A 13,619-nucleotide genomic window follows, 5' to 3' on the forward strand; every position below is an offset into this window, starting at 1 on the left:
TGTTGCAATAATGAGCTCTTGATAGACATAGAATTTATTTATTCTTGTATTTGTTCAGCCTTGAATCTGTTTTCACCAGTAACAAATAGAGAACATTTTAACATCACTGGCAATAACAGAAAGAGACTAAAACCATGGGAACACCATGAAATGCATGTCAGGGCTCTCCTGGAATCAAGGAATACAGGGCATCAGTGCCTGTTGCCACCTTCCAGTCACTGGAAGTGGCTGACCTGAAGCAGTAAGTGAAAATCTGACCCATACCATTAATGAGATAGAGACCAGCTTCTTAGATCTTTCCTTTCCTGCTCCAGGTAGTTGGTAAGTTGCTGACATGGAGTTCCTGGGTCTACTGGCTGTAGTGCTTTGCTTTGTGAGCTGTTCTACAATCACCTGCTACTCTTGTCCCATGAGCAATTACAGGCCTGCTTGCTGCTTTGCTTTAAGGTCAGTTAGGTTTTTCTAATTTTCTAGAAAAAGATTCTTTATAACATTTAGTAAAAGACTCTTGAAATCTGGATAACTACTAAATTGTATTGCTCAGCCTCTCTCCAGTTTATCCTGATTAAATGTCCTTAGGATGCACTGGGACAATTATATTAAGAGATTAGTTTTTAAAAAGAGCTGAGTCAAAAATACTTTTCTGCTGGAACATTCCTCATTGTGGAGGTAGGAAATTAAAGGAAATATTTTGATAATGTCTTTTTATACAAGAATATAGAAAATGAAAATGTTTCAAATAAAAATCACAAAATTTAGCAGTTTGATCTGGGCAGCACAAATAATACTAGGATTGAAATGGCTTTTTATGTTTTGAAACTTACTTCATTTTATTGAGAAGCCTGATTTGTAGGGAGAAGTAATGCCTTTTATTAGATGGAATTATGCAGGTGGGGAAAAAAAAGTCTCATAGGCATGCTATCTTTCTTTTTCTTTTAAAAATTCTAACATAAAGTGAAAGAAGCATTATGTCAAAATCCAAACAAATTGTTTCCATTTTTTTGGAAACAAGGCATTCAAAATCATTTGAATTTTCATTTTTTAACCCCATTACCTGGATTGCTGCTTTGGAATGGAAATAAGTTTTACATGGAAAACATTTTTTCAATTCAGTCATCCCAGCAAATTAGGGACAAAACCATTCCAGACACCAGATTTGGATCAAAACAAAACCCTTTACCTGACCACTGATCTGTCTGTCAGCAGAGCCACCTCCTTGTTCTTCGATCCATTCATTAAGATGCTGGCAATTGTGATCAAATGATCCAATAGAAAAGTGCAGCCCAAGAGTCCTATTACCAGAGCATCTGTGCCCTCCTGTAGGTCGATGAGATATATGTGATATATGTGTCTTGGTACAACACACACCCTGACACCTTACCAGGTTGGTCACATCACTGCCTCCTGCATCCTGCTCTGGGGAAAGCCTTTCCACAGCTGCTTTGGAGTGTTTACACTGTCCTTGGAACACAGTCCCCAAAGATTTATCTACACAATGAGAAAAGTAGACAAGTAAATAAAAAAGAGGCTGTGACTGCTTCCGTCTGCCTCTGCCCCAGGCCACTGAGCGTGCTGCATGCAGCACAGCTGAGACCTGCTGCTCCTGCTTCTCTTTGCTGGGAACAGCCTGTCTGGCAAGGGCTTCAAGCTGTTTTAGGAGGTGGTACCCATACCACACAGAAATACAAAGTCCTTTGTGCCTAATTTGTCAGTGTGCCTGGCCTTGAAGTGAAGTGGGATGTGGATGTTTTTTTGCACAAAGCAGTGCAGTGTTTTCTTTTATAATTGTCAGTATTGTGTATGGGTTGGTTTGGGGATTTTTTGGAACATAAAAATTCCAGGGAGGAAATTATTGCTCATTTGCCCTACCTCTAAATAACAACCTCATTAAAGAAAAAAGGCAAAAATACTTTGGACCTTTATTTCTCTATGCATTGGAGATTTTCTGGACACACGTAGATATTGCTACTTGGCTACTTCAAAGCTGCATTCATTGACTTATTTCCTCTCTAGTCCAGGCTCTTTCAGAACACCCTGGGAATAACTGGGGCTCTAGAACAGCACTCAGAACTACTTTGCAAAGTAACTTGTTGACCATTCTGTCCCACACGACCACTCTTCAGAGTGGAGATGTTTCTGCTCTTCCAGGTCCTTGTCCTATGCTCTTCTGATGCCATGAAAAACAAACATACAAAAAAATAACAGCACAAACATGCCCTGACATGAAACCCTTTGCATTGAAGGCAATTTGAAAATGTCTTTGCTCCATGATGTCTTGGCTCCTTTTGGTGGTCCATCTCCTACTTACTGTATTTTCCATGTGCTTTGAAATTTTTCCCAATATATGCCAGAATATGTCAGAAATAACTAGTATCTTTTAAGTGATGTATATTTTCGATATAAGCAAAGCAATATTCAAGTTGTATCGCATAGCTTTCCCCCAGAAGCAGATGGCAAAATATTGTGTGCAAAATGCACCATGAAAGCCTGGCCAGGATTCTGCTGCCGTAGGTCTGGGGGGCCTCCTTATTAGCAAGGAAAATTGCTGAGAATGAGACTTTGATAACTAAGTCACAGTACTGGTGGAGATACCTGTATGCACAACTGTATAGAGTACCCTGTCATGCAGAGAATCTGTTACATTTTTATGCAGTCTGTAATGTTATTTCTATGTAAAAACTTCACTGCAAATTACTTCTGGCTGCCCTCTGCTTCAGGGGAATCCATGAATGCCCTACCTTACCCAGGGTATTTAACCATAGTCAGGGCATGTGCAGCTGCAAATGTGTTTGCTCTCATTTTGAGGCCTACACAGTTCATGGCATGTTAAGTGACATGATGAGCCCACCAGCCATGGAGATGTGCAGCAGGTACAGTTTGATGATCTAGTGGCTTAGAAACAGAAGGAAGATGGGGATAAGCAGAAACATAGATCAAACATATACTATTTCTGGGTCGAAGAGAGAGGGACTGAGCTTGAAGTAAAAGCAGGTACATAGAAGGAAAGGAAATTGTAGCACAATTTTGGTTAATTGAAGCCATAGTTATCCATTCAGTGATTTACACTTGAGACTCTACTCTTGGTTTGCCATTTGGCTATAATATGAAAGAAGACAGATGCAACAATTTTGGGTGCTATTATTTCTGCTGCTGTGTGAAGATATTCAGCTTCTTGTTCTCTGAGACAATGGGTGATGGTAGCAGTCAGCAGGTTTTCCTGGATTAGAACCAGCGCACTAATGGGCAAAGCCAGGAAATGTCTCTATGCCCATTCCAAGTTCCAATCAGGAGACACTAGAGAGAACACAGGTGCATAATGTCTCTCATTCATAACACATCAGAAATTTTAAGGTGCCTGGTATGTGATGGAGAGCAAAATACTGTAGAATATGCTTTACAGTGAAAGACCATACTTTTAATAGATTGGTTCTGTTTCAGTTTACTTAAAAAGAATAAAAGCAAAGGGATAGTGAGGACTGCCTGCCTGTTTTGTGCCTAGTTAATTTTATGTACAGGCACAAGCTTCTTTATCCACTACATTAAGTACCAGTTCCAATGTAACATTTCTTGCTTGTGGTTAGGGGCACAGGCCACCATTTTATTATCCATTTTAGATTACTTGTTTGATTTTTTTAGACTTTACTAAAACTTCTGGCATAGTTGCTCTTTTCCCTTCTCACACAGTTGAACACATAACAATGTAAAGTTTTCAAACAAAAGCCCTGAAGGTTTCACTGAGCTCCCAAAGACATACAAAAGCTTCAATGATCACTCCACCAGATAAAATTCTGACTCTGTCTCCTCCAAGATAGGCTCTGTCTCCTCTAAGAACCACCCTAGGAGAGGTGGAACAAGAAATGAATGGTTTCTACTTTGCCCCTGAAGGGACAATGATGATTGCCTGGATGGGATCACACAAAGCATCATCATGCCAAAAATGCTTCCATCCTGTAGCCATGTTACAACTTTTGTGCCAATACCCTTGTGAGGATAGACTAAACCCTGTCACTCTCAAAGGACTGAATAGCTCAATTACAGCTTTTTGTTAAGCTCCAATACATGGAAACAAATGTGCATAAGGAAAACCTAATGTCCATCATCAAACAGAGCAGCAGCAGAAGGGTCCAAAAAGGCTGAGACCATGGGGGACTAGAAGAGGGACTGCTTGCATTCAAGCTCAGTAGCAATCCTCTCAGAGACACACTAAAACCACTCTAAAAACTGATTAAGGAAAGAGCTTTGACAGCGGTAGAACTTAAGGGCTTGGGCTGAAAGTGAGCTTCAATGCTCATCTCTGAATTGAGGGCAATAGGGTTGTTTAGGAAGCAATGTGATCTTGAATATGCAGTTACCTTATGATATAGACTTAACCTAAGAAAACCAGAAGAGCAGCAGAACTCCCACTATGTACAAATTACTGGCTCTATATATGCCAGAGAATGACCTCCAGCTAGGATATAATAACCAGCTTTCATGAACAACACTCATTATATTGTGTCCATTATAGAAGTGCAGCTACATGACAATGCCATAGGCTATAATGTTCTCACTCAGAAGAGTTTCAGTTTTCTTCCAAGAGACAATGTTGCCCTTTTGTGAGCTTATTTTGTGTGTCCTGTGCTCATTTTTATTTGATAGGGTATGATATGGGGTATATTTTTGGGTTTTCCCTCCTAAAGCAAGAAAGCAACTGCACACAAAAAATCTGTCTTTATTTGGGAGGCACCAATGGGCAGGGATTCAGCCAGTGTAAATCAGCATGATAAATACCAGCTTAGGACTTTTACCAGACCACTATAAATTTTCTGGACCAAACTGTTTGTCAATGGACAAAAATATCTCACAGAAATGGCCTGACTGGCCCTCTGTTGACACAACAGAAGATATTGCTAAATCAGCAAGAAAACTTGGATTTGTTGTGTCATGACTTAAAAAAGGTTTTCTTGGTTATTAGCACAACTCTTCTTCCTGAGTACTACAATGTGAGATAACTCAGAGAGCACAAGTATCTGGCTAAGGAGTAGAAAAAATACCTGTGGTTTTGTGAATAAACTACTGCATGGCAGAGGCAGACCCAGACAATGTCTGGCAGAATTTAGCAGCTGTGAGTAACTGCATTTCATCCAGTCCAGCACAGCCAGGAAGCCATCATAAAGATACCTCCACATGCTGCCAGGCCTGTCCTAAGAGAATTATGGATCTGTATCATATAGAAAGCTACATCTTAGGAAGTCCTCCTCAGTACTCTTTATTCAACGGATGTTAGTGATAAGGAGGAGCAGGATGCAACTCATCTAATTCTGCAATACCTAAAAGCCACCGAGAAGAACTGCATCTCCCACAGTGCCTAGTCCCTTTTTATTAGCCATAAAGAAAGTGGAAAACAACAAACTCCGGGTTTCCACAAAGATCTGAGACCTGACAGTCACTTTCCCTAAAGAGAGGCCAGCCTGGGTGGGTTCACAGCCTAAGTTTTCAGAGAGGTATGGGGAAATGCACAGGACAGTCACACAGGAATCTACTCCCAGAGAGACAAGATGAACACGTTCCCACTCCAGGTGCAGTGCCTGTTATCTTTAAGTCCATGTTTATGCAAGTATTTTGTGATACATCATGCACTGAAGGTGAAGAGGACTCTTGAGTACTCTCTCTAGGATACGAGTGTGTTCCACACAGCCAGGAAAAGCTGTCTGAGACTGCCTTGAGGTCACACTCTTGTGAAACCCAAGGTAGAGTTCTCACTGAGTTCTGCCTTGAATGTCACAATAAGGAGCCAATGCTTCTCATAGCCTTAGTAGAGAGGGCAGCTGGGTTAAAGCTGAGGAACAGATTGATTTCCCCATGCCATTTCAGTGTAGTGTCACCGATAGTCCTCACTCAACCTGTCTTTTCCTCAGGGCTTCACTGGGTCTCTCTAGGCTGGAGTTAACTTTCCCCATGGCAGCCCTGCTGGTGCTGTGCTGAGTGTTTGTAGCTGGCATGCAGTTGATAACACACCAGTGTTTTGGCTGTTGCTGAGCAGTGCTCCCACAGCATCAAGGCTTTCTTTTGATTTTCCTGTCAAAGACCAGTAGGCAAGGTGTGAGTAAGAGCCTGGGCAGGGACACATCCAGGACAGCTGACCAAGCTGACCAGAAGATGTCCTGTACTGTGGAATGTCATGGTCAATAATAAAAGCTCACAGAAAGGGGCAGGCTGAGGAATATGTTATTAAGGTATTCGTCCTTTGCTTCCATACATGCCCTTTACTTTCTTTCATTAAACTGCCTTTATCTTGACCAAAGAGTTTTTCAGCTTATTTTCTCATCCTGTCCTGCTGAAGACAGGGGGTGAGAGAGTAGTTGGGTGAGCATCAGACAGCCAGCCAAGATCAACCCCCACAATGGCTGACACAGAAGATGGTTTCAAGCAATGGTGCCATCTCTACAATTCTACACATGAAAATAGCTGTAAAACCCAAAGATGGCCAGGGGTAAATGAACCCAGCAAAGAATCAAAATATCACTACACAGGAAGAAGGAAAGACTAGGGAAGCCAGAATGACCTCTAACTCATCACTAGTAAAGCCACTTTGTGGTCTCCTGGGTCACTGCTGATTGGGATGTTGCAAACAGGTAGGCTAATAGACTAACCACACTGTTGTCTTCCCCTTTCTAGGATGAGAACCCTTCTCTGTCTGCTTGGTGGTCCCACAGCCTGGCTCCAGGACATAGTCCCAGATCAGATTTCTCTGTTCTGCCCCATGCTAGTAGCCCTTGCCAAAGGATCCAGACAACAACTGTACAAACTTTAGGCAGCGACATGAAGACCAGAGAAATTACCTCACACTCCCTGAGTAATGTTAGTCCTCTCTTTCAGTCCCAGTTTCCCTCTAAACACTTTTTTGCCTGTCTCTACCTTTATTTAAAGTCTACTGTCACCAGTGCAATTCAATATTTCTGATTAGGCTCTCTGTGTGTTCCTGTGATTCATACTAATAACCTCTGAACCTGTTGGCCAAAGGCATTGACAGATGTCAGTACTGTGAAGTTCTACCAGTTTATGAAAACAAATTAACCCTGTCAATCCTTTCAGTGAGAAAAACTGGCATGAGGCTAACCTTAATGTATAAATGCTTCAAAAAGCTTTGCCAGGGCACTGCTGGCTTATTTCACTCAACTCATCTCTGTCTTTTGTTGCAGCATGTTTGGTTAGGATTTTGGTTTTCCCAGGGAGCTAAGAACTTGTTTGTGCAGTAACCCTGTGAAAACATTAGGAAACTTTCTTAATGGCAACTGCATAGATACCCCAGAGATACTCCATATTCTTCACAGCTGCTGGCAGAGAAGTAGAGGTTTATATTATCATTTCTGTCTGGAAATTATAATTTTTTTACATATAATACAAATAAATTTTTATTAAACAAATTGTTATTCATAATATGAATAAATAATATTTATAAAGTATGATATATATCAGTATTTCTGGCTACCCACTCTCCTTTACAAAGGAGCCATTTATTTAAAGACTAGGTGCCATTAGGATTCATGGTTAGATGATAAAAGATGAATTTAAAAATCATTGCCAAAATTCCTGAGCTCCACCTACCCTACATTTCCCGTGATGGTTGTTACAGCAGTACCTGCCCTACTAAAAGATCATTGGTAGGGGATTCACTAATAAGTTCAAGCATCCAGGAAAGGTATGGGAGGATGTGCTTGATGCAGATATCTCCTGTCGCCAGGAGGAAACATACCAAATGTATTTTAGGAAAAGTCTTTCCATGATGCATTAATTAGAGCACCAGTGAGTCACTCATCTCATTACATTGCTGATAGAGATCAGCAAATACTCCCTCCACAAGATTATGACATCTTCCAGGGCCTGCAGGTAACAATACAAAGAGATATATATACACCACCTCTTTTAACTGAGAACTTGTGGGAACTGTTTTCTGATGGATCTACATGTTTGCTAGCAGGTTCTGCAGGGTTAAACAGGGAGGCTGGATCCTCTTCCCTTTATCCAGAACAGAGATTTGGAACTTGGAAGCTTGATAACCTACCCCATTTCGCTTGATGATCCAAAGATTCAAGTGTGGTGGGATTGGTAATGTCCAATGCCTGTAAATTGTTTCAAGACAGTGGCACAGGCAAGGACTCCTGCTCTGCTCCCCATCCATCCTCATCTAACATCTTGCTCTGTGACCCATATAGTATGAAGTAACAAGTGAATTCTGAAAATGGCATTTCTGTGCAGTAGAAACTTTTCTAGACAAGAAAAAAATAAAATCAAAAAAAGGGCCAACAACAACAAACCCTCCGCACTCTTTAAGAGATAGTGTTTCTCCAGCATTAAATTCTGGGACATGTGAAATCACAGTTCTGTGTGTCTCAGACCTTACTGATGAAATTAACCCCACCAAATCTTCTAGGCTGTCCAGAGAGTGAGAAAACTGCTTCCTCACACCTTCTCTTGCTGCTAGAAGGGAAGGAGAGCAAAGAGGTTCACTATCCCTTCTTTAATCCTAGTCTGCAGTTCCCTTAGCTGAAGTGTTCATGACAGTTTTGCTGTCCTCTTGTGACTGCTGGTAGATTTTAAAACAGCTTTCCCTGGTGAACATCAAAATGGTTTGGAAAAACTGATGTTTTTCAAAGGAAAAAAAAGATTTCATTTGGCCATTTCCATTAGAAATTTCTTAAATACCTCGACAAAAAAAAAAAAACAAAAACAAAACAAAAAAAAAAAAAAAAAAAACAAAAAACAAAAAACAAGCCAGAGTCAGCAATTTCTTTTACACTACTATGCTTTTAAAATGAGATTTTAGTCTTCTTAACTTACAGAATGTTTAATGTCCTATTAAGGAGAAACTGAGGACCATGTCATGGCTCATTTATGATTTGGTTTAGTATTTTAGCAATCATGAAGCAGGCAATGTTAAATAATAGGCAATACTGTGCATTAGTGTCTCACAGAGAACTGATAGCATTTGCCGTGTGTCCCTCACTTTTTTTTTTCTTCTTATAAGTCAAATCACAAGCTAGGCAGCCTAAACTCCCTTTGGCAGACAACTTACTCATACTGGAGAAAAAGCACTTTGCCAGGTTCAGAAATTAATTAAAAATGCCTAGTGCGACTCTAGAAATCACACACTGAACCCCTGTGATACAATTTTAATGAAAAAAAACCTCCTGAAGTTCATTAAATATTATAGATTTATACCTTCCAAATAATTCAAAGCAACATCTCCAGAACTACCAATGATCTAATCTCCCAAACTGAAAATTATGTGGAATAACATAAATAAGGTATTTGACATGCAGTAAGTACTCCCAGATATAGTTTAAAAAAAGGAAATGAAAATTCCTGATAATTAGGAAGACCAAAAGGGAATATGTCATTTGATATAAATCAGAAATGACAGTTCACAAATAATTCAGTGTTTTCATTATTACACATTGAGGGTTTTGTAGAGTGTACAATATTGCTTCCTACCAAATAGTTCCACCCAAAAGGCAGTTATTTAGGATAGCAAGTGTGGAGTTTCTGTATCAGTTCAGTACAGGATGACAGCAGCTGTTTAGAAGCAATAAAAGATATGTAGAGTGACTTGTGATCCAAATTGACTGTATTTTTTGATAGATGTCTTGAGAGACCTTGGAGGTACCTGGGTTTTAAGGATTCACCATGCTCAGCACTCTCTCAAGTATATCTGATACAAGAAGTTGTGTACTCAGAATTACTAATGAAGCTTTGGAATAGAAATATGCATATTAATCCTTAAAAGGGCACCATTTTTAAGTCTACTTTTGCTGCCTCCTTCTAGAAAAACATGCATTTCTCATCCCGAAAATCATGTCATGTTATTTTCATCATTCATGTTCTTTGAAAAAGTAAATTAAGAACTTAGATCCCATTGTGGGATAGAGTTATCTCTTAAGACATCTTTCAAAAATTTTGATCCTGTTTTAGACTGTGCAACCAAGGAAGCAATGAACATCTCCAAGAATGAATAGCCCCATTGAATTCCAGAGGGACTCCTTCCATGAAACCCTGCTGCCCAGCACATGGAAAGCATACGCAAATGAGACTTTCTCACAGGGGAAGACAAATATTTTTAAAACATAGCCAAGATGCCAAGATTTGAGAGTTACATGCTGGCTGTGGATAACTTACTGGCATCACACTCAATATAGTAATGGTGTGGCTTGTTAAAAATGACGTGGCTTGTTAAAAAGGGTTTTGTAGCATCTGTTAGGAGTGCACCTACACAACCCTGGGAAAAGCAGGGGAATAAGAAGGGGCTTGAACATATTGTTTGCTTAGACAGCTGTATTGCAACCAGCTGTCCTCTTTTTGCTGCTGATGCAGTTATATCTGTCAGTCTTACACTCTAGTTAAAAACTGACTATCCAAGTCGAGAATCCAGAATGCTTGGGAACACTTGTCTGCATATGGAGTACTTTCTTTTCCTTTCATGTATATTCTTCCCTTCGAAATGTTAATAGTGTCCAATTAGAGCCATATCTTAGAGATAAACTCATGTTTGTCATTGGTATTGTTAGAGAAGTCCAGGTTTTGTAACAGTGTTAAGTTCTCCAGTGTAAAGCTGACCCATTTGGCATTTAATCTAAAATCAAATAGATACATATACACACTGGCTGGCAGCATGTGACTATGGGTTGTAGTCAGACTGGTGGAACATTCTCATCTCACTGATGTAGGTGGGGCCATGGAATTTAAACCATGAAGTGGCCAAGATAAAAATGAAAGAGAAAAAAGAAAAAAAAAAAAGGAGACAGAGACAGAGAAAGAGACAGAGAGAAAGTGGGGAAAAAAAAGAATAAAAATAAAGATGAAAATTTAAAAAATAATAGGAGAAATAAAATATCAAGCACTTCCCTTCTCAGAAGCAGGGAAGAGGAAACTGCTAGGTAAAATTCCACCTCTTTCTGTAGCAGATTTGGCCTCGCTGAAGATAGTGTGACTGTGCACAGTGTGTGCATTAAGAGCAAAATGTGCCATTAAGTTGGTGCCATGGAAATCAAGGCATATGAGAGAGGTAAATGAAGGAAAAAAGAGGAAATAGAGAGACACCATTCCATCCCCTCTTTAAGTAACAATTTTTAAAGTTTCTTTCAAATAATAACATAAAGAAGAAAACCACCCTAAATCTTCCTAAATGGGGCAAAAAGAGCAAGACTCATTTTTTTCTGCAAGGAGATTAAAGAACAATCTCCAGGCAGACAGAGCTGGGGTTTTTTGGCCTCCCACACAGTGTGAAGCAACTTCTGATCACTGGCCTAGCTGCCAGATCCAGGGCACAAGCAAAGCCCACCCTACCTGGCCTGTGCATCTGTTCCTGCTCCCACTGAGGATCGGACCTTCCCTCCAACCTCACAATAAATCCCAGGCAGAGTTGAGTTTCTCTCATGGCAAGCAGTGGATATATAAATTCTAAGTATCTCATCTGGCTCTGCTGTGTGTTTATGCAAGTTGGAGATTGTTTCTCCATCTCTCATAAAGAAGCTTCCTGATCCAAAAATATTCAAGTTTATAACTTCTTGAAATTGCCCTCCCTCAGTAGAAATATGGCATTTTAAAAACCATTTCCTTTATCCAGAGACCTCTGTGGGTTTTGAAAACATGACATAGATTTAAAATATTTTTTTTAATGGTTAGTGTTTTTTTACTGAAACAAAAGTCAATTTTCACAAAACCACAAATGTCTGTGTTCCCTCAGGCTTGCTAATAATTTCCACAAACATCTCAGACAGTAGTTAAAAGAAAGGAATTTGCTTTAAATCCTGGCACCTGAAAACAGCTGCTGGGAGATCTTGATAGTTTTCATTAATCGCTTGGGAATAAAAGTTGGATGCATTCTTTTAGAGTATTTCTTAAAGGTTTCATCAGCCTACTAAGAGATGAGAGCTTAATAATTGTGGAAAATTCAGTGCAAATTGATACTTAGACAAAATTTATTTCGTTCAAAAGGTCACCTCCTAGAGTCAGATATTAGCCAAACGTATTGTTTATGTAACCTAATCAGGACAATGAATGAATGACTGTTGCTTTGCTGATAAATGTAATTTCTAGGTTGAAAACCAAAAATCTCCATCTGGAATGGCATGGGTTGTGCAATAGGAAATGCTGGCACAGCTTGGCCCTGCTGAGCAGGGGCTGCACAGGTGAGAGGACAGTGAGCAGCAGTCTGGGCATGGAGGGAATTGTGGTGGTGGCAGAGGAGACACCCAAGAAGGCTTCACCTTAGAGCCTGTGATGAAGCCCACAGAGCTTCTCCTTTGCCACAGCTGCCATAGGGAGCAGGAAAATGCACCTTCCAAGAAAAGGAGGAGGACTCACCGTAGGTGAGTCTGGGCTGTAAATCCTGAAAATGTTGTGATGCTCTGTTGCTTCAGCTTGAGCTTTAGCCTAGAAATTCAAGTGATTCATGGCAGCTTCCTGCACAAGGCAGAGATTGGGATCCAAGGAGCCCTTCTCTGAAGGAAACAAAGCTGCTCAGGGATACAGACTTGTTCAGAGCAGATGTTCATAATACTCTCCCACAGCATTACCAATCCAAAAGCTTTCCTTGACACATCATGTGGTCTTAACAACATTTTTACTTTGTGTTATTCCTTCCTGGAAAATTGAACTGTAAAAGCCTCTTTTGTTATAACCAGCTGCCCTAATGCATCACTGCAGGGAGAGCCCTTTGAGACAGACCAATACATGATCTCTACTCCAGTCAGATATGAAGGTCCCCAATTGGTGCCTGATACCACAACAGCTGGGCTGCATCTGCCTCAGCCATAACCTGTTGTCTACAGCACACCAAAAGGGCCAGGTCAGACAGGGTAAAGTTTTGACCTTGTAGTAACATCTCTGGAAGGGCTGAGAGGTTGCTTTCCTCAGAAATTTGTGATTCCTGTTGAACAAACTCCCTTCACTACACGTGCAATCAATTTCCGTGCTTCTATTTCCAGCAGGCAGCTCCCCAAGGTCAGCCCAGCACTGCTGAGCACACAGAGCTGGCCACACTGCAGAACCAGCATTGCAAACTCTGTGACTCAGCAGAGAAGCCAAGGCCTGACTGATCATGAAAATTGAATTGCTCCATCATCCCTGAAGCATGGAGATGTCCCTCAAAGGCATGGTACAGGGAAGAAGGTTTCTGCCTCTGGGAATCTCAGGTTGTTACCTATTTATGAAAACTTTTTTTAATTTTTTTTCCCTTTAGTAAAACAAAAAGTACAGAGCAGCATATACATCTCTACAGTCTGAATCACAGGATCACAGAAGGGTTGAGGTTGCAGGGGACTTCAGTAGGGTATTCAGTCCAAAACCTCTGCTCAAGCAGGGCCACTTAGAGACAGTTGGTCAGGACCATGTCCAGATGGCTTTTTAATATCTCCAAGGAGGGCAACTCCACAACCTGCCTGGGCGATCTGTGCCAACATTCAGTCAGCCTTGCAGTAACAAAGTGTTTGCTGATGTTCACAGGGAATCCTCCTCTGTTTCAGTCTTTGACTGTTGCCTCTGGTCCTGGGACTGAGCATAATGGAGAAGAATCTGACTCTGTCTACTTTGTATACTCCTTCAGGTATTTATATACATTGATAAGATCCCATTGAACATTC

General features: G+C 40.6%; 1 long non-coding RNA gene across 2 annotated transcripts in view; it reads right to left on the reverse strand.

The window, feature by feature from the left end:
* Positions 1-13,619, reverse strand: part of LOC139671250 (uncharacterized) — a 105,055-nt gene that overhangs the window by 51,279 nt on the left and 40,157 nt on the right. The window contains exon 3 of one of the 2 annotated variants that reach the window (XR_011697693.1): positions 1,466-1,488. The exons of the other annotated variant lie outside the window; for it this stretch is intronic. This is a non-coding gene — a long non-coding RNA (uncharacterized lncRNA). Of the gene's footprint in view, positions 1-1,465; positions 1,489-13,619 lie in introns of those variants that run through there. 2 annotated transcript variants of the gene reach the window in all.

Source organism: Pithys albifrons, chromosome 4 (assembly GCF_047495875.1).
Source record: "Pithys albifrons albifrons isolate INPA30051 chromosome 4, PitAlb_v1, whole genome shotgun sequence".
Lineage (NCBI taxonomy): Eukaryota > Metazoa > Chordata > Aves > Passeriformes > Thamnophilidae > Pithys > Pithys albifrons.